Here is a 22,912-nt window from a genome sequence, read left to right on the forward strand (position 1 = left end):
TGGTACTGGCACAAAGACAGAACATAGACCAATGGAACAAAATAGAAAGCCCAGAAATAAATCCACACACCTGACAACTTATCTTCAACAAAGGAGGCAAGAATATACAATGGAGAAAAGACAATCTCTTTAACAAGTGGTGCTGGGAAAACTTGTCAACCACCTGTAAAAGAATGAAACTAGAACACTTTCTAACACCATACACAAAAATAAACTCAAAATGGATTAAAGATCTAAATGTAAGACCAGAAACTATAAAACTGCTAGAGGAAAACATAGGCAAAACACTCTCCGACATACATCACAGCAGGATCCTCTATGACCCACCTCCCAGAGTAATGGAAATAAAAGCAAAAATAAACAAATGGGACCTAATTAAATTTAAAAGCTTTTGCACAACAAAGGAAACTATAAGCAAAGTGAAAAGACAGCCTTCAGAATGGGAGAAAATAATAGTAAATGAAGCAACTGACAAGAATTAATCTCAAAAATATGCAAGCAACTCCTACAGCTCAATTCCAGAAAAATAAACGACCCAATCAAAAAATGGGCCAAAGAACTGAACAGACATTTCTCCAAAGAAGACATACAGATGGCTAACAAACACATGAAAAGATGCTCAACATCACTCATTGTCAGAGAAATGCAAATCAAAACCACTATGAGGTACCATTTCATGCCAGAATGGCTGCTATCCAAAAGTCTACAAGCAATAAATGCTGGAGAGGGTGTGGAGAAAAGGGAACTTTCTTACACTGTTGGTGGGCATGCAAACTAGTACAGCCACTATGGAGAACGGTGTGGAGATTTCTTAAAAAACTGGAAATGTAACTGCCATATGACCCAGCAATCCCACTGCTGTGCATACACACCGAGGAAACCAGAATTGAAAGAGACACATGTACCCCAATGTTCATCGCAGCACTATTTATAATAGCCAGGACATGGAAGCAACCTAGATGTCCATCAGCAGACGAATGGCTAAGAAAGCCGTGGTACATATACACAATGGAGTATTACTCAGCCATTAAAAAGAATGCATTTGAATCAGTTCTAATGAGGTGGATGAAACTGGAGCCTAGTATACAGAGTGAAGTAAACCAGAAAGGAAAACACCAATACAGTATACTAATGCATATATATGGAATTTAGAAAGATAGTAATGATAACCCTGTATGCAAGACAGCAAAAGTGATGCAGATGTATAGAGCAGTTTTTTGGACTCTGTGGGAGAGGGTGAGGGTGGGATGATTTGGGAGAATGGCATTGAAACATGTATATTATCATATGTGAAATGAATCACCAGTCCAGGTTTGATGAATGATATAGGATGCTTGGGGCTGATGCACTGGGATGACCCAGAGGGATGGGATGGGGAGGGAGATGGGAGTGGGGGTTCAGGATGGGGAACACATGGACACCCGTGGTAGATTCATGTCAATGTGTGGAAAAATCAATACAATATTGTAAAGTAATTAGCCTCCAATTAAAATAAATAAAGTTATATTAAAAAAAAAGAACACAGGAGATTTTAGGTCAGTGGAACTATTCTGTATGATAATATAATGACAGATAATCATCAAAACCCATACAATGTACAATACAGAATGAACCCTAGTATAAATTATGGGCTTTAGTTAATAATAATGTAGCAATATTGGTTCACCAGTTGTAGCAAATGCACTACACTAATTCAAGATGCTAATAAAGGCAGAAACTGGGAAATAGGCATGTAGGAGTATAGGGGAAATTGCTATACTTTTCACTCAGGTTTTATGTACACTTAAAATTACTCCAAAAAATCCACTTAAAAAAAAAAAAAAGCAGGATTAATAAGCAGGACATCCTATTTCAAGATTCTCTTATTTCTCATTTACCAAATTTTGGTGGGATCCAATTTATCTTCATATACTAATATATGAGTTCATTTTAAAGAAGTTTTATTCTCATTTTCCTGTTGTGTATATGTAGATATAAATATGCTCAAATTTAAAGAGTTTAGATACTTTTTTCTGGATTCACAGCATATAATTAAAGTTTTTGATTATGTTATATAAATTTTCTGCTTGCATTTCTTGAAGTTTGGCTTGACTATTTTAATAATAAATGATTCATTACAAAAATATATCATGATAATTTTATTTAAACTTCAGTTCAGTTCAGTCGCTCAGTCGTGTCCGACTCTTTGTGACCCCATGAATCGCAGCACACCAGGCCTCCCTGTCCATCACCAACTCCCAGAGTTCACTCAGACTCACACCCATCGAGTCCGTGATGCCATCCAGCCATCTTATCCTCTGTCGTCCCCTTCTCTTCCTGCCCCCAATCCCTCCCAGCATCAAAGTCTTTTCCAAAGAGTCAACTCTTCGCATGAGGTGGCCAAAGTACTGGAGTTTCAGCTTTAGCATCATTCCTTTCAAAGAAATCCCAGGGCCGATCTCCTTCAGAATGGACTGGTTGGATCTCCTTGCAGTCCAAGGGACTCTCAAGAGTCTTCTCCAACAACATAGTTCTAAAGCATCAATTCTTCAGCGCTCAGCCTTCTTCACAGTCCAACTCTCACACCCATACATGACCACAGGAAAAACGATAGCCTTGACTAGACGTACCTTTGTTGGCAAAGTAATGTCTCTGATTTTGAATATGCTATCTAGGTTGGTCATAACTTTCCTTCCAAGGAGTAAGCATCTTTTAATTTCATGGCTGCAGTCACCATCTGCAGTGATTTTGGAGCTCCCAAAAATAAAGTCTGACACTGTTTCCCCATCTCTTTCCCATGAAGTGATGGGACCGGATGCCACGATCTTCTTTTTCTGAATGTTGAGCTTTAAGCCAACTTTTTCACTCTCCACTTTTACTTTCATCAAGAGGCTTTTGAGTTCCTCTTCATTTTCTGCCATAAGGGTGGTGTCATCTGCATATCTGAGGTTATTGATATTTCTCCCAACAATCTTGATTCCAGCTTGTGTTTCTTCCAGTCCAGTGTTTCTCATGATGTACCCTGCATATAAGTTAAATAAGCAGGGTGACAATATACAGCCTTGACGTACTCCTTTTCCTATTTGTAACCAGTCTGTTGTTCCATGTCCAGTTCTAACTGTTGCTTCCTGACCTTTATACAAATTTCTCAAGAGGCAGCTCAGGTGGTCTGGTATTCCCATCTCTTTCAGAATTTTCCACAGTTTATTGTGATCCACACAGTCAAAGGCTTTGGCATAGTCAATAATTCAGGGGAGGCTAATTCCAGTGACTGGGGAAGCTCACTGTCTTTCCCTTGCATCCCTCTTTTGTCTCCTTTTACAGTCTAGCAAGAGCTGTTCTGAGTGAATTTAGTGTAGGTACAGTCTGATGCCGGCTGCTGTGCTCCAAGCAAGTGAAAGTTGCTGATTGTGTCCAACTCTCTGTGACCCCATGGACTATACAGTCCATGGAATTCTCCAGGCCAGAATACTGGAGTGGGTAGCTGTTCCCTTTTCTAGGGGATCTTCCCAACCCAGGGATCAAACCCAGTTCTCCCACATTGCAGGCAGATTCTTTACCAGCTGAGCCACCAGGGAAGCCTGCTGTGCTCCATAGGTTCCTTTTTTCTAACAAGGTCATTTCCTGAATCAGGAATCTCCTCGTATCCCACTAAACATGTATGTCTTAGAGTGATGAACCTGTCCCACAACCTTAAAGACTGCATTTAATTTATGTTTATCACCCAAATTTTGTCTTACTCCTTTTTTATTTAGAATCATAGCATATTTTCATTATGTCATCTTATTATGTATTAATATATGCATATTAATACATATACAGTTAGCCCTCCATATCTTCAGATTTGAACTCTGCAGATTCAATCAACTGCAGGTTGAAAATATTGAAAGACAAATTCCAAAAAGTTCCCCAAACCAAAAATTGAGTTTGCCTTGTGCCTACAATTTACATAATATATTGTATTTACAATTATTTATATAACATATGGATTGCATTAGTTATTGTAAGTAATCTGGGGATTATTTAAAGTATACAGGAGGAAAATGGTCCCCGTGTTAGGTGGTTTTCACTTCTCTGTTTCTTGCTTCCCCTTAATGATTCTCATTTATAGAAGTACAGTGAATTAGGTCTGTTTTTTTTTTTTTCCTGCGTTTTCTTTTCTCTCTCCATTCTACTGTAACTGCTTATCTGGGCAATGTTTAAATCATTGTTTTAGCGTTTAGGCTGGGAAGCTGCACATTTCTCATTTATGAACTAAGTTAATCCTGTGTTTCAGAAGAACCAGAGGGGTAAATCAGACAGTAGTTGCCCTACACTCTGTTGAATCCCAGCCTTTTCCCAAGAGGAAAGGAGGTTAAAGGGGGCTTATGGATATATATTTTCCTTGTTTTAGGTTGAGTATATATCACCCAACAGGAGTCTAGGTCTCTGTAAGGATTCTTGGATCAAGGGATCTTTTTTTGATGGATCATCTTTTTATTTCTCTTGCCTTACTTTTGGCCAGCTGCCCTAAGTCATGTTCCCAGATTAATGATTCCTGCCTTGGCTCTAGCTCAATTCCCTTCTTTTTTTTTCCCCTCAACAGTTAGGAAGAGGTTGAGAAAAAATAAAATTCATATATTTTTATACCCTCTTGCAATGTTTGTGGACATGATCCACAACAGTTGATTGCTGTTCACTTTTTCTTGGTTTCTGCTCCCCTATCTTCTTCATTCCTTCTTTTGCTCCTCCATTCCCACTCCCCCTTTTTATCTTTAAGAGTTGTTGATGAGTCTTTCCAAATGACTCTCTTTTCCATTGTGGAAAGGCATATAGGATCATAAGGTACCATTTGGTTGAATTCTAAAATTTCTTTTCATCACTTGTATTTCAGAGTATATTTTGATTACTTTGCATTAATACACTGTATATCTCCTTAGTTTGACAGTTTTTGTGTATTTATATTGCTCTCATTTGTGTAGTAGAATAAATATCTTTTTATTTCATCTTCTACAGATAACTCAATGAAATATCCACTGGAAGCCTCTGGGCAAGAGGGATCAATACGAAGACAGTAACAATCCTAAAAAACAGAAGTTGGGAAAGTTTTAGAATTTAACTCAATTTTATTTTAGTACCCAGCTACCAAGGTTCATTTTATTATTCTTATCTCTTCCTATGTTCAGTTGTACAAGCATTGGAATATGTTTCAGGTTAATGGCCCCCATCCCTGACCCCCTGTCAAAGAACAACAACAAAAAAATAGAGACAAGTTGGATCTGTTCAGATATTCTTGTACTTGGGTTGAAGGAACTAATATTGTTTGAAAACATACTTGGCATCATGCACGTGCTAGATTCTTTGTTCTGCAACTGAATTTTAGTCCTAGAATAATATTTTTTGGTTAAACATGATTATCCTTAGATACATTATGCAATGCACAACATACTGTACTACAAAATGACCTTGTTTGAATGGTAGAAAAGATACTCTGCTAGCTTTGGCTGTGGACTACTCAATTTTAATGCAGAGCATAATAGAGGTGATATAAATTTGAGAGAGTTTAAAATTACAGTACTTATATTCTCCAGCTGATGAGTGTTGGTTCCTTATTAAAAGGTATAAGATTATTATGATGGATTTAAGAATTCATGTTTATTTTTATTAAACTGTTTATTATTTCATTTCAGAACCCAAGGGAATATAAACCTCAAGATGGTATATAGTGCAGGACACAAGGTTATACTTGAACTAACTAACAAATATTTGTTGTCTAATGAAAAGAATATTGTATCAAGAAGTCTGCAGATGTGACATAAAATGTCTCATTGCACATAAATATGATACAAATATAAATTTTTAATGAACATTTACAGTGTGATAGGAATTATGAAATTCCATTGACAGAGGAGACTGGCAGGCTACAGTCCATGGGGTCACAAAGAGTTAGACACAACTGAGCAACTGAGTGCAGTAGGCATTATGGAAAAATATTGGGGGTCAAGTAATGACTAGAAATTAGCGTAGACATGTATTATTAATTTAAATAATCTGTGGCAAATTCTAAACTTTGTTTCTCAACTAGCAAACACTTTCTGAATACTATGTATTTTTATGCATACTATGTATATTTCCATATCATTTTTCCCTATTGCCTCTCTCAACTATATGGAAGGAGATTTGATGTATTTTACTTAGTGCTAAATATAGCCCAACATATAGGGCAGTTTTGGGCACACAGTAGGTTCATAATAATTATTTATTCCATGAATAACTGAGAGTAAATTAAAGATAAATTTGAGATGTTCAAAGCAACTAGTAAAGACAACTCTGACATAGCTGAATTCTGTGTTCTAAAGAACGGGTAGGCAATATTTAGATGAAAGAAGATGTAAGATTGTGTCAGGCATAGGGAAATGTTATATAAAAGCCCTGCATTAGGAATAAGAATAGTGAATATGAAGAACTAAAGAAGGTGAGGGGCAACATGAAGGGAGAAGGAGAGAAAGCATGGCACTGGGGAGGCATGTAGGTGGGGAGAGATCTTCTTTAAGACCTTTGTAGACCATGCTAATAAACACCATCTATATTCTTAGAGTATTGAAAATCACTGAATAAATATAAGCAGTGGAGTGAAATAATCAGATTTGTGCTTTAAAACAATCTTTGTTGGTAATTATTTATAATGAATGTGGCAGGAACACTCATAGAGTATGGTTGAAGAAGAGAGGACATTGGATAAAGCTTAGTTTTATTATTTAAAAGAGTCTATTAAAGGAGCATGAGTACATCATGAGAAATGCAGGGCTGGAAGAAGCACAAGCTGGAATCAAGATTTCTGGGAGAAAAAAAAGATTGCTGGGAGAAATATCAATAACCTCAGATATGCAGATGACGCCACCCTTATGGCAGAAAGTGAAGAGGAACTCAAAAGCCTCTTGATGAAAGTGAAAGAGGAGAGTGAAAAAGTTGGCTTAAAGCTCAACATTCTGAAAACTAAGATCATGGCATCCAGTTCCATCACTTCATGGCAAGTAGATGGGGAAACAGTGGAAACAAAGGCTGACTTTATTTTTTTTGGGGGGGGGGCTCAAAAATCACTGCAGATGGTGATTGCAGCCATGAAATTAAAAGATGCTTACTCCTTGGAAGAAAAGTTATGACCAACCTAGATAGCATATTCAAAAGCAGAGACATTACTTTGCCAACAAAAGTCTGTCTAGTCAAGGCTACGGTTTTTCCCGTGGTCATGTATGGATGTGAGAGTTGGACTGTGAAGAAAGCTGAGCGCCTAAGAATTGATATTTTTGAACTGTGGTGTTGGAGAAGACTCATGAGAGTCCCTTGGACTGCAAGGAGATCCAACCAGTCCATCCTAAAGGAGATCAATCCTGGGTGTTCATTGGAAGGATTGATGTTGAACCTGAAACTCCAATACTCTGGCCACCTGATGCCAAGAGCTGACTCATTTGAAAAGCCCCTGTTGCTGGGATAAATTGAGGGCAGGAGGAGACGGGGACGACAGAGGATGAGATGGTTGGATGGCATCACCGACTCAATGAGCATGGGTTTGGGTGAACTCCGGGAGTGGGTGATAGACAGGGAGGCCTGATGTGCTGCATTTTATGGGGTTGCAAAGAGTCAGACATGACTGAGCAACTGAACTGAACTGAAAGGAGCATGAGATATTCAGCCAGTCAGAAAGATAAAACAGTGAGACAGGGAACAAACAGGAATGTGGTAATATAGTGGAAGGCCAACAAAGGAAGTACCTTAAAAGGGGGGTCTACAGTGTTCAATGCTACTAAAAGGTACGTTGAACTTTAGAAGAATTAATCAACTATGCCCTAGGCATAAAGACATGGAGATCATTGTTGATTTGAGCATGAGGAGGTTAAATGATTATGTGTTAAACAAACCACACGTACACACACACATAAACCAAAATAAACCCTAATGCTGTTGGATAAAAAGAATAATATGTAACTGAGTCCAGAAGGAAGTAAGATTTCTGCCTGTAGCCACATTTCAGAAGAATGTGAAAAGTTTAAAACCTGAATGGTAAACCTGAATTAATGATGGAGTTTTTGAGAGAACATCTTTTCTTTGTACTTAAAACTATGGGTTTTAATAGTTAAGCATAGGAGATAGGGCTTTGGGTGTATGCAAAATGGGGAGTTAAAACTGAGATACCATAATAAAGGCTAGACCTTCAAATGACTACCAGTGAAGAAAGAATAAACAAAAACATGAAAATCCTACTCCCAAGAAAAGAGATAATAAAGTATTTTACACTTGTTATGCTCTGATCTTGTTTGGAAAGCATTCTATGCTGAGAATCAATAACCAGAATTCAGCTCTCATCCATATATGGTGTTTGAATATTTACTTTTTTAGAGTCTAGAAAACCCCGAGTCAAAAATTTTTGTTTAATATGATCATAAGCACCTTGGGAAACCCCACAGTATCAATGCCAATGCTTTTTGAAGAGAAACAGGTTTTGAAAAGGCTCTCACACTTCTCATATAATAATTTGTGAGAAGTGTAATATAGATTTTGGAGAATGGCATTGAAATATGTATAATATCATATATGAAACGAGTCGCCAGTCCAGGTTCGATGCACGATACTGGATGCTTGGGGCTGGTGCACTGGATGATGGGGAGGGAGGAGGGAAGAGGGTTCAGGATGGGGAACACATGTATACCTGTGGCAGATTCATTTTGATATATGGCAAAACCAATACAATATTGTAAAGTTAAATAAAATAAAATTAAAAAAAGAAATAATAATAGAAAATCAAGATTATACAGACAACTTTAGAAAAGAACCAAGTAAAACTTACAGAAATGCAAAATAGATATATTTCAGTTTCATAGTCAGTGGGAGTATTAAAATTATATTGCTAATAACTCGAGAGAATGGCTTAATAGTCTGAAATATATAATGAAACATATGAAGAAAAAGAGAATTAAAGAGTAGTAGTTATAGATATGATAGATAAGAGAAAGTTTGATATATTTAATGGGAATTCCAGAGGGAGAAATCCAGATGGTTTTGGATAGGCAATATCTTAAGAGATAATTTTTTACACTTTTCTAGGATAGGTGAAAGACAGAAATGCTCAGATTTAGGAAGTGCAATAAAACACAAATGTGTTATACAAATGCAATCCACATTTAAGAGAATTTTGGTAAAGTTTTAAATTTTAAAGATAAAGAGAAGATCTTAAAAACATCTAAAGTGAAACAAAAATTACACATAAAGTAAAAGCTATGATACCAACAGGAGAGTTCTCTTGAGTACCAACTGAATTTAGAAAATCATTCAGAAAACTGAATTAATTTAAATAATTATAATGCATGACTTTTTTTTATGTAGGTAAACCATGATTTATGAACAAGCACAAAATAAAGTCATTTTATAGATACATTGCAGAAAGTTTACCATCAGTGCATTCTCACTAGCAGAACTTCTAAATAATATATTTCAGGAACAGATAAATTGAATATAGAGAAAAAGACTTAAATCTAGACATATATGACAACATAAAATGCTAAACATATGCAGAAATGAGAAAACAAAAATGTTGAATTGAATAATATCATAAGATTATTTTGAGAATTAAAAAGATTTAAGTGTTTCAAGTAGTACTGTGAACATAGCCAGAATTTTATAATTGTTAATAAGTAAGAAAAGAATAAAGGGATATATCAGTAACATAGAACTGAAATATTTGTTGAAGAAAGCATGAATGTTAGCAGTGTTGAATACTTTATAATCATAGTTAAGATATGCAAATTCTGTTTGTTTGGGGGAGAAATATATATTGTTTTCCCTTAGGGTTGATTTAGTGTGTTTAAACTTAAATGCAACCATTAAAATATACAATTATATCATTAAATATCAAAATGCATGTAGGGTATATTGAGAAATGTCCATCAGTTAAATATCAGTATTAAATATCAATAAAAGGAGGCATGTTTTATTAATGAGAAAAATGTAAATGAACAGTAATGGAAAATAGAATGGATTGAAAGAAACAGCTATAAGGATGATCAGATTTTATTTTTTAAATTCCATCTATATGTAATTCACAAGAGATTCGTGTAAAAGTTAAAGACCCGAGGAGGTTGAAAGAAAAAGCATAGAGTCACCTACTAAGACAAAGCTGTTACAGTTATTTTAATATCAGACAAAATAGACCCTAAGGCAAAAAAATCATTATGTGGGATAAAAGCTTTCATTTCATATGAGGAAGATAGAGTGATTTTACATTTTTTGCACAGAATAAGATAGTCAAAGATGTACTATAAAGAAAAAGAAGTGACAGATGGCAGGCATAATGCAATAAATCTACTATCATACGGGGAGATTTCATTCAACTTGCTACTATGAGAACCAAAACCCAGACTTAGTAAAGATATAGAAGATTTGAACAAACAACACAGTTGGTAGTCTTATTCTCAATAATGTACATTGAACCCTGAGTCTCAAAATTGTCATTTTTTTCAAGAATACATAAGATACACATAAAACTGACAATGAAATAAACTGTAATGCAAATTTAATGAAACTCCAGATAACACTGAGCAAATTATATAAAATTACTGTAGTTTTATTGAATTAGAATGAGTATAATGAAAAGATAATTTTAAAATACCAAATGTATTTGTAAATTAGATATTACATTTCCAAATAACTAATTGGTCAAAGAAAATAACAAATATTTAAACATGAATAAAAAATAATAGTGTAAGGACTCCATTTTAAAACTGAGTTATATACTTATTTCTGAAAAAAAGAAAGACTGAAAATCAATGAGATAAGCATCCATCTTAAAAACTTAAGGAAAAATAGGAAAATGAACCCAAGGAAAGCAAAAAGGATAAATATACATAGACCACCAAAATTCATTAAAGAATAAAAATTAATAGTCTGGTAATCCAAGCCTATGCCCCAACCAGTAACGCTTAAGAAGCTGAAGTTGAAAGGTTCTATGAAGACCTACAAGACCTTTTAGAACTTACACCCCCAAAAAGATGTGCTTTTCATTATAGGGGACTAGAATGCAAAAGTAGGAAGTCAAGAAACACCTGGAGTAACAGGCAAATTTGGCCTTGGAATACAGAATGAAGCAGGGCAAAGACTAATAGAGTTCTGCCAAGAAAATGCACTGGTCATAACAAACACCCTCTTCCAACAACACAAGAGAAGACTATATACATGGACATCACCAGATGGTCAACACCAAAATCAGATTGATTATATTCTTTGCAGCCAAAGATGGAGAAGCTCTATACAGTCAGCAAAAACAAGACCAGGAGCTGACTGTGGCTCAAATCATGAACTCCTTATTGCCAAATTCAGACTTAAATTGAAGAAAGTAGGGAAAACCACAAGACCATTCAAGTATGACCTAAATCAAATCCCTTATGATTATACAGTGGAAGTGAGAAATAGATTTAATGGACTAGATCTGATAGAGTGCCTGATGAACTATGGACAGAGGTTGTGACATTGTACAGGAGACAGGGATCAAGACCATCCCCATGGAAAAGAAATGCAGAAAAGCAAAATGGCTGTCTGGGGAGGCCTTACAAATAGCTGTGAAAAGAAGGGAAGTGAAAAACAGAGGAGAAAAGGAAAAATATTCCCATTTGAATGCAGGGTTCCAAAGAATAGCAAGGAATGATAAGAAAGCCCTCCTCAGCGATCAGCACAAAGAAATAGAGGAAAACAACAGAACGGGAAAGACTAGAAATCTCTTCAAGAAAATTAGAGATACCAAGGGAACATTTCATGCAAAGATGGACTTGATAAAGGACAGAAATGGTATGGACCTAACAGAAGCAGAAGATATTAAGAAGAGGTGGCAGGAACACACAGAAGAACTGTACAGAAAAGATCTTCAGGACCCAGATAATCACGATGGTGTGATCACTCACCTAGAGCCAGACATCCTGGAATGTGAAGGCAGGTGGGCCTTCGAAAGCATCACTATGAACAAAGCTAGTGGAGGTGATGGAATTCCAGTTGAGCTATTTCAAATCCTGAAAGATGATACTGTGAAAGAGCTGCACTCAATATGTCATCAAATTTGGAAAACTCAGCAGTGTCCACAGGACTGGAAAAGGTAAGTTTTCATTCCAATCCCAAAGAAAGGCAATGCCAAAGAATGCTCAAACTACTGCACAATTGCACTCATCTCACATGCTAGTACAGTAACGCTAAAAATTCTTCGGCAATATGTGAACCGTAAACTTCCATTCAAGCTGGTTTTATAAACGGCAGAGGAATGAGAGATCAAATTGCCAACATCCAAAGGATCATGGAAAAAGCAAGAGTTCCAAAAAAACATCTATTTCTGCTTTATTGACTATGGCAAAGCCTTTGCCTGTGTGGATCACAATAAACTGTGGAAAATTCTTCAAGAGATGGGAATACCAGACTACCTGACCTGCCTCTTGAGAAATCTATATGCAGGTCAGGAAGCAACAGTTAGAACTGGACATGGAACAACAGACTGGATCCAAATAGGAAAAGGAGTATGTCAAGGCTGTATATTGTCACCCTACTTATTTAACTTATATGCAGAGTATGTCATGAGAAACCCTGGGCTGGAAGAAACACAAGCTGGAATCAAGATTGCTGGGAGAAATATCAATTACCCCAGATATGCAGATGACAACACCCTTATGACAGAAAGTGAAGAGGAACTAAAAAGCCTCTTGATGAAAGTGAAAGAGGAGAGTGAAAAAGTTGGCTTAAAGCTCTACATTCAGAAAACTAAGATCATGGCATCTGGTCCCATCCCTTCATGGGAAATAGATGGGGAAACAGTGGACACAGTGTCAGACTTTATTTTTTTGGGCTCCAGAATCACTGCAGATGGTGATTGCAGCCATGAAATTAAAAGACGCTTACTCCTTTAAAGGAAAGTCATGACCAACCTAGATAGCATATTGAAAAGCAGAGATATTACTTTGTCAACAAAGGTCCATCTAGTCAAGGCTTTTGTCTTTCCATTGGTCATGTATGGATGTGAGAGTTGGACTGTGAAGAAAGCTGAGCGCCAAAGAATTAATGCTTTTGTTCTGTGGTGTTGGAGTAGATGCTTGAGAGTCCCTTGGACTACAAGAAGATCCAACCAGTCCATCCTAAAGGAAATCAGTCCTGGGTGTTCATTGGAAGGACTTATGCTGAAGCTGAAAGTCCAATACTTTGGCCACCTCATGCGAAGAGTTGACTCATTGGGAAAAACCCTGATGCTGGGAGGGATTGGGGGCAGAAGGAGAAGGGGTAAACAGAGGATGAGATGGCTGGATGGCATCACCGACTCCATGGACATAAGTTTGGATAAACTCCGGGAGTCTGTGATGGACAGGGAGGCCCTGAATGCTGCAATTCATGGGGTTGCAAAGAGTCAGACATGACTGAGCGACTGAACTGAACTAAACTGAATCATTTAAAAATTTTGATTCTATTCAGTAAATATCATCAATTCCAAATGATTTTAGGAGGACATATACAATATATTAAGTCATGGATAATTCCATTTCTATTCAAAGTCTTTAAGAAAAATAAATATAGTAAGTGTTATCAAGATTGTATTTTAAATGATAAGAAATAAGCCATATTAAAGTGACAGAAGATTGAATGGAGAAGGTGGAAATCAGTAGACTAAATACTAATAAAAACTTTTCAAAACTGCCTGAGAAATGAAAGAGATAGAAGGAAATAGTTTCAAGTAGGGTTGAAGGAGGGTTTTCATGTTAGGAGAGACTTGAGTATATTGAAAATCCATGGAAGAGTATTATTTAGCTATAAAAAAGAAGGCTGTCTTGTCAATTATGACAATATGGATGGACCTTGAGGGCATCATGCTATGTGAAATTAGTCAGACACAGAAAGACAAATACTTAAGTTCTCACATGTGGAATGTAAAACAAACAGCAATGTAAGTGAATTTATAGGGAACACATAGGTGGTTGTCAGAGGTTAGGGAATAAGGGGTGGATGAAATGGATGAAGGAATACAAATGCCCAAATATAACATAAATAAGTCGTGGGGGAGGTAATGTGCAGCATTGTGAGTAGAGTTAATAACAGTGTGTTGAAGATAAACAGGTGTCAATCTAGGTAGGATTATATATTTTTCATATTAGTAAAGGAAGTATTTTCTGTTTGATGGCTTCTGCTTCTTCCAGAAATTAGAATTTGAGGCCAGAAAGGGTGTGTGGAAGAAGCTGTAGAGAGGCAGAGGTTTAGAGAATTTAAACACTTGTGAGAGAGATGGCAGAGTAAGATGTTCTTAGATTGAAAATACAGTTCTGGGTAGAGTTGAGTGTACCTTTGAGGCAGGTGACAATGGTCAACAGTGAATCTGCCTGCCTTGCTTTATTCCATTCTGGTTGGGCATCCTTGACATCTTGGTCCCAGAAGCAGAGAAAATCAGACTTTAGATACATTGTTGCTATTGTTCAGGGCTCAGTCATGCCTGACTCTTTGCAAGCCATGGACTGCAGCACAGCAGGCTTCCCTGTCCTTCACAATTTCCCATAGCTTGTTCAAACTCATGTCCATTGAGTCAGTGATGCCATCCAACCATCTTGTCCTCTGTCATCCCCTTCTCCTCCTGCCGTCAATCCTTCCCAGCATTGGATCTTTTCTAATGTGTCAGCTCTTCGCGTCAGGTGGCCAAAGTATTGAGCTTCAGTTTCAGCATCAGTCCTTCTAATGAATATTCAGGACTGATGTCCTTTAGGATGGACTGATTTGACCTCCTTGCAGTCTAAGGGACTCTCAAGAGTCTTCTCCAACACCACAGCTCAAAAGCATCAATTCTTTGGCATTCAGCCTTCTTTATGGTCCAACTCTCACATCCACACATGACTACTAGAAAAACCAAAGCTTTGACTAGACAGACCTTTGTCAATAAAGTAATGTGTTAGCTTTTTAATATGCTTTCTAGGTTTGTCATAGCTTTTCTTCCAAGGAGCAAGGGTCTTTTAATTTCATGGCTGCAGTCACCATCTGCAGTGATTTTGGAGCCAAAGAAAATAAAGTCTGTCACTGTTTCCCTTGTTTCCCCATCTATTTGCCATGAAGTGATGGGACTGGATGACATGATCCTCGTTTTTTGAATGTTGAGTGTTAAGCCAGCTTTTTTACTCTCCTCTTTCACCTTCATCAAGAGGTTCCCTAATTCCTCTTCACTTTCTGCCATTAGGGTGGTATCATCTGCATATTTGAGGTTATTGATATTTCTCCCAGCAGTTTTGACTCCAGCTTGTGCTTCATCCAGCCCAGCATTTTGCATGAGGTACTCTGCATATAAGTGAATAATCAGGGTGAAAGAATACAGCCTTGACATACTTCTTTCCCAATTTTGAACCAATTTAGATCCATAGTTATAATGAATAAAACACAAAGTCTTTAAAAGCTTTGCAAAGAAGTGCGTTGTCATGCATTTTTCAGTCAGTAAATTCTGAGAAAGATTATCTTATGAGGTTCTGAGAACATTTTTACTTTAATAAAAGGGTCCTTATGTTCTTAATGCAAACTACAACATTATGGTCCTCTGCATGTTCTCAGATTATAGCCTTGCTCCAGTTTTCTGATGTATGGAAAGCCTGATGGGACCATATAAAATAAAAATAAAGACAAAACCTGTAAATGTCTGGTTGTAATTTACTAACCTTTTCAGTTACTGAAGTTAAGAGTTAAGATGTTACATACATTTGAGGCAGAAACCCATTATTCTAGGATAGATCTTTTAATTAAACAAATGTGTGTGTTTTAGTTGCTCAGTCTTGTCCAGCTCTTTTCAACCCCATTGACTGTAGCTTGCCAGCCTCCTCTGTCCATGGAATTCTCCAGGCACAAATACTGGAGCAGGTTGCCATTCCCTTTTCCAGGGGATCTTCCCAACCTAGGGGTTGAATCCGGGTCTCCAGCATTGCAGGCAGATTCTTACCATTTGAGCCACAAGGGAAGAAAATGTAAATAGGTTGTAAACAATTGTTTTTAAAGGCTTGACTTGGGAAAAGTATCTGAGTAAATATAGATCAGATGAGGATGTTGAATACATTTGTCTATTGTGAATAATAGTAATGATATTTTTAATGCCTGTTGAACATTATTTGCTAAGCAATTTATAATTAATATTATAATAATTTATTCTCAAAACTACCCAGTGAGAAAAATACTATTATTAACCTCATTACACTCATAAAACTGAGGCACAGACAGGTTAAGTAATTTCCCAAATATCACACAGCTGGTAAATGACAATAATAGGATGGAAATCTAGGAAATCTGGTTTTAACATGTGAACCCAGATTATAGTTGGAAGAGAGTGACATATTGTTGTCAACGTTCATTCTTGCTGGTTAATAATAAAGACAAATAGGTTGATAGCAGTAAAGTGAGGGAAAAATAAGTTGATTTCTGTCTGGAAAGGTATGACATTTCTGCAAAATGGATATCTGTTGGAGCTAAAGAGAAATATGCCCAATAGGAGACATATTCACTGGGATCTAAAAATAAGAAATCTGATATCAGCTCTGTGTTTTTTTTTTTTTTGTTTTGTTTTGTTTTTGTTTTTTGTTGTTGTTGTTATAGTTCCCTCTACTACTTTTAAGCCTTTTAAAAAAGAGTGAAAATGAGTATGGTCTTGTATTAACTCTTTGTCTCAGTGGTGAAGAATCCTGCCAAGCAGGAGATGTGGGTTTGATCCCTGGGTTGGAAGATCCCCTGGTGAAGGAAATGGAAAACCCACTCCAGAATTTTTGCCTGGAGAATTCCATGAACAGAGGAGCATTGCAGGCTACAGTTCATGGGGTTGCAAAGAGTTGAACATGACTTAGTGATTAAACAGCAGCAGCAACAGCAAGAAAATGAAAGGGGAGTTTGTATCTACACTATGGAGTGTCAAAAACTAAGGAAAGCTTGACCACTGATGGCAAAGTATAAGATGGCCAAGGTGGTCGGATGTCTGTTCAGCAGCAGTCCAAAACACAGATAATAGGAAACAACCTAGCTGGAATTTTTCAATGAGGAGCTCATTATCTGAACCATGGTCCACTCCCAGTCTTGCTTTTGCTGCCTGTATAGAGCTTCTCCATCTTCGGCTGCAAAGAATATAATCAATCTGATTTTGGTATTGACCATTCGAACTCTGGTGCTGGAAAAGACTCTTGAGAATCCCTTGAATTGCAAGGAGATCAAACCAGTATCCTGAAAGATATCAACCCTGAATAGTCTTTGGAAGGACTGACGCTGAAGCTGAGTCTCCAATACTTTGGCCAACTGATGCAAAGTGCTGACTCATTGGAAAAGATCCTGATACTGGGGAAATTGAGGGCAAGAGGAGAAGGGGGGTGACAGAGGATGAGATGGTTGGATAGCATCACCAACTCAAAGGACGTGAGTTTGAGTAATCTCCAGGAGATGGTGAAGGACAGGGAAGCTTGACGTGCTGCAGTCCACAAGTCCAGAAAAATTTGAACATGACTTAGTGACTAAAAAACAACTAGCTGGAATATGAATTGATACTAGAGATTTGCACTTCAAATACTTTGAATTTATTCAATTTCCATGTGTCTCTGGCAGAATAAGGCACCTACTCCTTCCTTCCCCTATCGTATTAAACCACTCATTAGGCTGCTATTTCTCCTATCTGTCTATCTATCTATCCATCCATCATCTCCTGTTAGAATTTGAAGTTTCTAAAAAGCAGTACTCGATTTCACGTATCTTTATTTCCTCAGTATCTTGCAGACTATCAAGCATGGTAGATTGTTCACAAATACTTGGTGAATGCCTAATGTTCCCACAAACTCAGTAGAATAACAATTTTATGGAACCCCAATTTCTTTCACCGAAAAGTCTTCCTTGAAACCTTTATCTGATGGAAAGTCCACAGTGACAGTGGTACCTTTGCCTAACTTCCATTTCCTTAAGCTCCCTTCTCTTGCAGCTAATTGGCTGTGCTTAGTAAAATGCCCTCCTGACCTCTGAGTCAATCCACTCTTAACACTTTGTTTTTTAGCCCCAAGGAGATGTATGACATAGCACAGTGAATGCTAAAGACCACGATACAATGTGACTTCAAAGTCTTTACTTCTTGATGCCAATTTCCTTGATTCTGTAAGATCTGTTTAATTTGGTAATGTCCTCAAGTCTATTTTGCTTCATAACTTCTTCCCTGTAGGGTCTGGGGATTTCACGTGTTATTTTCATCTTCAAAATTTGAGGCAAACTGGTTACCAGTGGAAAGGTGGGGAGGATCAATATATGGAGGGAGAAATGGGAGTAATAATAAATCTTATTTTGAATTATCTATCCTTCAAGGACTACTTTAACTTCCATATAGTTTTTATTCCATGTTTAATTCAATCTACTATGATCAGTTATTTCTTAGAATTCCTTTAGTTCAAACTGCCACTTTAAAAAATGTTTATTATGCAGTGCCTTATATTATTAATTAATTTTCACATGTAAAGGTGTCTTATGTTTCCAACATTATAATAATTTGTTTTAGAGCATAATAGCTACAATAGTGTATGTATAGCTTATTCTTGTTGATTCTTGTTGATGGTGTACCTATGGCTGATTCTTTTTGATGTTTGACAGAAAACAGCAAAATTCTGTAAACAATGATCCTTCAATTAAAAAATAAATTAAAAAAATTTGTTTTAAGGCATAATAGCTACAATAGTATCTGGAATAAATTACTTATTTTGCTTAGCAGAATTCAGTAAGTATTTAAATGTAATTCTTTCATTAATAAGTTATCTTTTTTATTAAAAATATATTTTCCAATGAAATATTAATGGTAATATTATATAAAAACACATGTTAATCAAATTTAAAATTAAGCAAATTTCTCTTCTGTATGGAGTAATACACCACTCTTACAAGGTCTGCAATTTTATTTAGATTTTTAACTTCTTAAGGAGATATATGATCATACTGTGTCTAGTCAAGCACTTAGGAAGAAGATTGTGGAATATTTTAATGATGATAATGCAGTTGTGATGAAATAGTAAACATGTATATTTAGTTCTGTGCATGATATTATTGATTGAATAGTAAATGGACTGCCCATATTATGTTTCAGATAGGATCTTCTTATATATTACAAGCCCAAATATGCATGGAGAGAATATTCTACATTGAAGGAATAGGCAAGGAGCCAACTAACCCCAGACACAACAGACTGTGATAGGGAAAGTATGTCACTCTGGCTGGGAAGAAAGAGAGAATTCCCAGCCATAATGTTCTTTCTTTAGTATAAAATGCACACTAATAGGATGCACTGAGCTACTGACAGTTTATGTGAATAGTCTCTATCCTTTCAAATGCAAATATTTCAGAATCAGTCAGGTTCCCAGCACATGCATTGTGAAACCAAGTCATTCTTCACTGTAGAATAACGTAATTGCACACTTGGGACATTATATATTTATGTAGATAATGGGTGCAGTTCAAGCATTTGCCTGCTGAAGTTAATGGAAGGTCTGTCTATTGAGAAGGGACTGTTTTATATATATGTACACTCACATATATGTGTGTATATGATTTTTATTCATTTTTTCACTCCTGGTTAGCCTTATTCATTTTTTTCTCTGAAACTGAATTCGAGTATGAACTTTACACTATCACTATTTTGATATATATATTAATAATATTAAAAATGTTCTTGGCAAGTGGGAAAGATATACATATATTACACATTACTGTACTGTAAATCTTATCTTCCCAACTAGGGTGAATTTTTTACAGAATACAAATGTTGTTTTGTACTATTAAAAGAGAACAGATTTTGGAGCAAAATTTTTAAGTTATAATCTTCATTTCATTAATTACCTGATAGTTTCTCTCCATAGATTACTTAACTCCCCTGAGGCTCAGTTTCTCATCTCTCAAATGTTTTTCTTGCAAAGGACTTGTCATGTTCTGAAAGTGAAAGTTGCTCAGTCATTTCTGACTCTTTGTGACCCCATGGACTGTTGCCTACCAGGCTTCTCTGTTCATGGAATTCTCCAAGCAAGAATACTGGAGTGCATTGCCATTCCCTTCTCCAGGGGTTTTTCCTAATCCAGGGAAAAACCAGATCTTCTGTATTGCAGGCAGACTCTTTTATTGTCTAAGCCACTGGGGAAACCATCATATTCTAGGAACTCAAAAAGTGGAGTTCCTTTAATTTTGTCATATTCTAGTACATGTTGTCTAGAAGTATTAAAATTGCAATTCCTGATAAATAATGCATAATAGATTTTCCTATGAGTTCACTGTGGAATAATCCACAAAAAATCAGCTGCCAGCCATACTCACCTTAGAAGCATATAGTCAGAGGCATCTTCACCCTCTGCTTCAGAAACAACCCTGTCTATGGAGTCTTCTAAATACTGCCTATCAGATTTGAATAGATTTGGCAAGGGGAATTGAATCTTTAAACAAATCAGAAGGTCTTTTGCCTCCTCTTAAGGTATTAGTTAAGTTTCTCAGGGGCACTCTAATAAATAACATCTCTCTTCAATACAGTTCTGAGGAATTTGAGAACAAACAAAATCAAAGGACAGTCTTTCTGGGGAAAAAACAACAACAACAATAATTTGTAAGATACATATACTCTAGTTTTATAGCAACGTTATTTACAGTTATCAAGATATGGAAATAGCCTGTGCCCGTCAACAGATAAATGGAAAAAGAAGACATAGTGCATATATAGAATAGAATATTACTCAGACATAAAAAAGAATGAAATTTTGCCATTTGCAACAACATGCATGGAGGATATTATGCTTAGTAAGATAAATCAGAGAAAGACAAACTATATGCTATTACTTATGTGGGGAATCTAACACATAAAGCAAATTAATGAATATAACACAAGAGAAACAGCCTCATAGATAGAAAACCAACTAGTGGTACCAGTGGGGAGAGAAGGGGCAGGAGCAACAAAGAGATAGGGGATTAAGAGGCACAATCTTCTATGTATAAAATAAATAAGCTGCAATTATATAATGTATAGTACAGGGAATATAGCCAATATTTTATAATAACTATAAGTTATAAATCTATAAAATTTCAAATAACTATATTGTACAAGTGAAACTAATACAGTATTGTCAATCAACTATACCTCAAGAAAAATTATAAATGTATTTCTATGTTAGGAGAAATAATAGATCAATCAGTTAAAGAAAGTAAAGTTGACCTATTTATTTCTTTAACTATAGAAAAGTTAAAAAAATCATTATTAATATTTTTATTAACAATTCCAGCATTTCATTATATAGTTATGATCATATAGTATACTAATTTTGCATTCTATTTTTTTTTCACTTGAATTTATTCTTCAAATACACACTTATTGTCAAAGCTTTGGAAAATATTTTAAAATGTGGAAAAAAATAAATTTACTATAAGTTTTCTATGGAATATGATCTTTTGTAAAATTTAGATATATTTCTTTCCCATTGTTTACTATGCTTATTTTAATGAGTATATTTATATATAAAAATAAGATTATGCTAAATTTATATTTTGATTTAAATTTTAAGAATTGATATTAACTTAAGAATTTGAAAAGAAGAGAAGTGAAAAGCAAAGGAGAAAATTAAAGATATAAGCATCTGAATGCAGAGTTCCAAAAAATAGCCAGCAGAGAAAAGAAAGCATTCCTCAGTGATCAATGCAAAGAAATAGAGGAAAATAACAGAATGGGAAAGACTAGAGATCACTTCAAGAAAATTAGAGATACCAAGGGAACATTTCATGCAAAGATGGGCTCGATTTATGGACCTAACAGAAGCAGAAGATATTAAGAAGAGATGGCAAAAATACACAGAAGAACTGTACAAAAAAGATCTTCACGACCCAGATAATCACGATGGTGTGATCAATCACCTAGAGCCAGACATCCTGGAATGTTAAGTCAAGTGGGCCTTAGAAAGCATCACTATGAACAAATCTAGTGGAGGTGATGGAATTCCAGTTGAGCTATTTCAAATCCTGAAAGATGATGCTGTGAAAGTGCTGTACTCAATATGCCAACAAATTTGGAAAACTCAGCAGTGGCCACAGGACTGGAAAAGGTCAGTTTTCATTCCAATCCCAAAGAAAGTCAATGCCAAAGAATGCTCAAACTACTGCACAATTGCATTCATCTTACATGCTAGTAAAGTAATGCTCAAAATTCTCCAAGCTAGGCTTTAGCAATACGTGAACCATGTATTTCCAGATGTTCAAGCTGGTTTTAGAAAAGGCAGAGGAAACAGAGATCAAATTGCCAACATCCACTGGATCATGGAAAAAGCAAGAGAGTTCCAGAAACACATCTATTTCTGCTTTATTGACTATGGCAAAGCCTTTGACTGTGTGGATCACAATAAACTGTGGAAAATTCTGAAAGAGATGGGAATACCAGACCACCTGACCTGCCTCTTGAGAAACCTGTATACAGGTCAGAAATCAACAGTTAGAACTGGACACGGAAAACAGACTGGTTCCAAATAGGAAAAGGAGTATGTAAAGGCTGCATATTGTCACCCTGCTTACTGAACTTATATGCAGAGTACATCATGAGAAATGCTGGACTGGAAGAAGCACAAGCTGGAATCAAGGTTGCAGGAAGAAATATCAATAACCTCAGATATGCAGATGACACCACCCTTATGGCAGAAAGTGAAGAGGAACTAAAAAGCCTCTTGATGAAAGTGAAAGAGGAGAGTGAAAAAGTTGGCTTAAAGCTCAACATTCAGAAAAGGAAGATCATGGCATCTGGTCCCATCACTTCATGGGAAATAGATGGGGAAACTGTGGAAACAATGGCTGACTTTATTTTTCTCCAAAATTTTATTTGACTCCTAAATCACTGCAGATGGTGATTGCAGCCATGAAATTAAAAGACGCTTGCTCTTTGGAAGGAAAGTTATGTCCA

The 22,912-nt window shown here is 36.2% G+C and overlaps 1 long non-coding RNA gene across 1 annotated transcript in view; it reads left to right on the top strand.

Moving 5' to 3' along the window:
* Positions 1-5,544, top strand: part of LOC123334444 — an 84,984-nt gene extending 79,440 nt beyond the window's left edge. The window contains exon 3 of the long non-coding RNA XR_006552298.1: positions 4,975-5,544. This is a non-coding gene — a long non-coding RNA (uncharacterized LOC123334444). The remainder of the gene's footprint in view (positions 1-4,974) is intronic.
* The last annotated feature ends 17,368 nt before the right edge of the window (positions 5,545-22,912 follow it).

Source organism: Bubalus bubalis, chromosome 7 (assembly GCF_019923935.1).
Source record: "Bubalus bubalis isolate 160015118507 breed Murrah chromosome 7, NDDB_SH_1, whole genome shotgun sequence".
In the NCBI taxonomy this organism is placed as follows: Eukaryota; Metazoa; Chordata; class Mammalia; order Artiodactyla; family Bovidae; genus Bubalus; species Bubalus bubalis.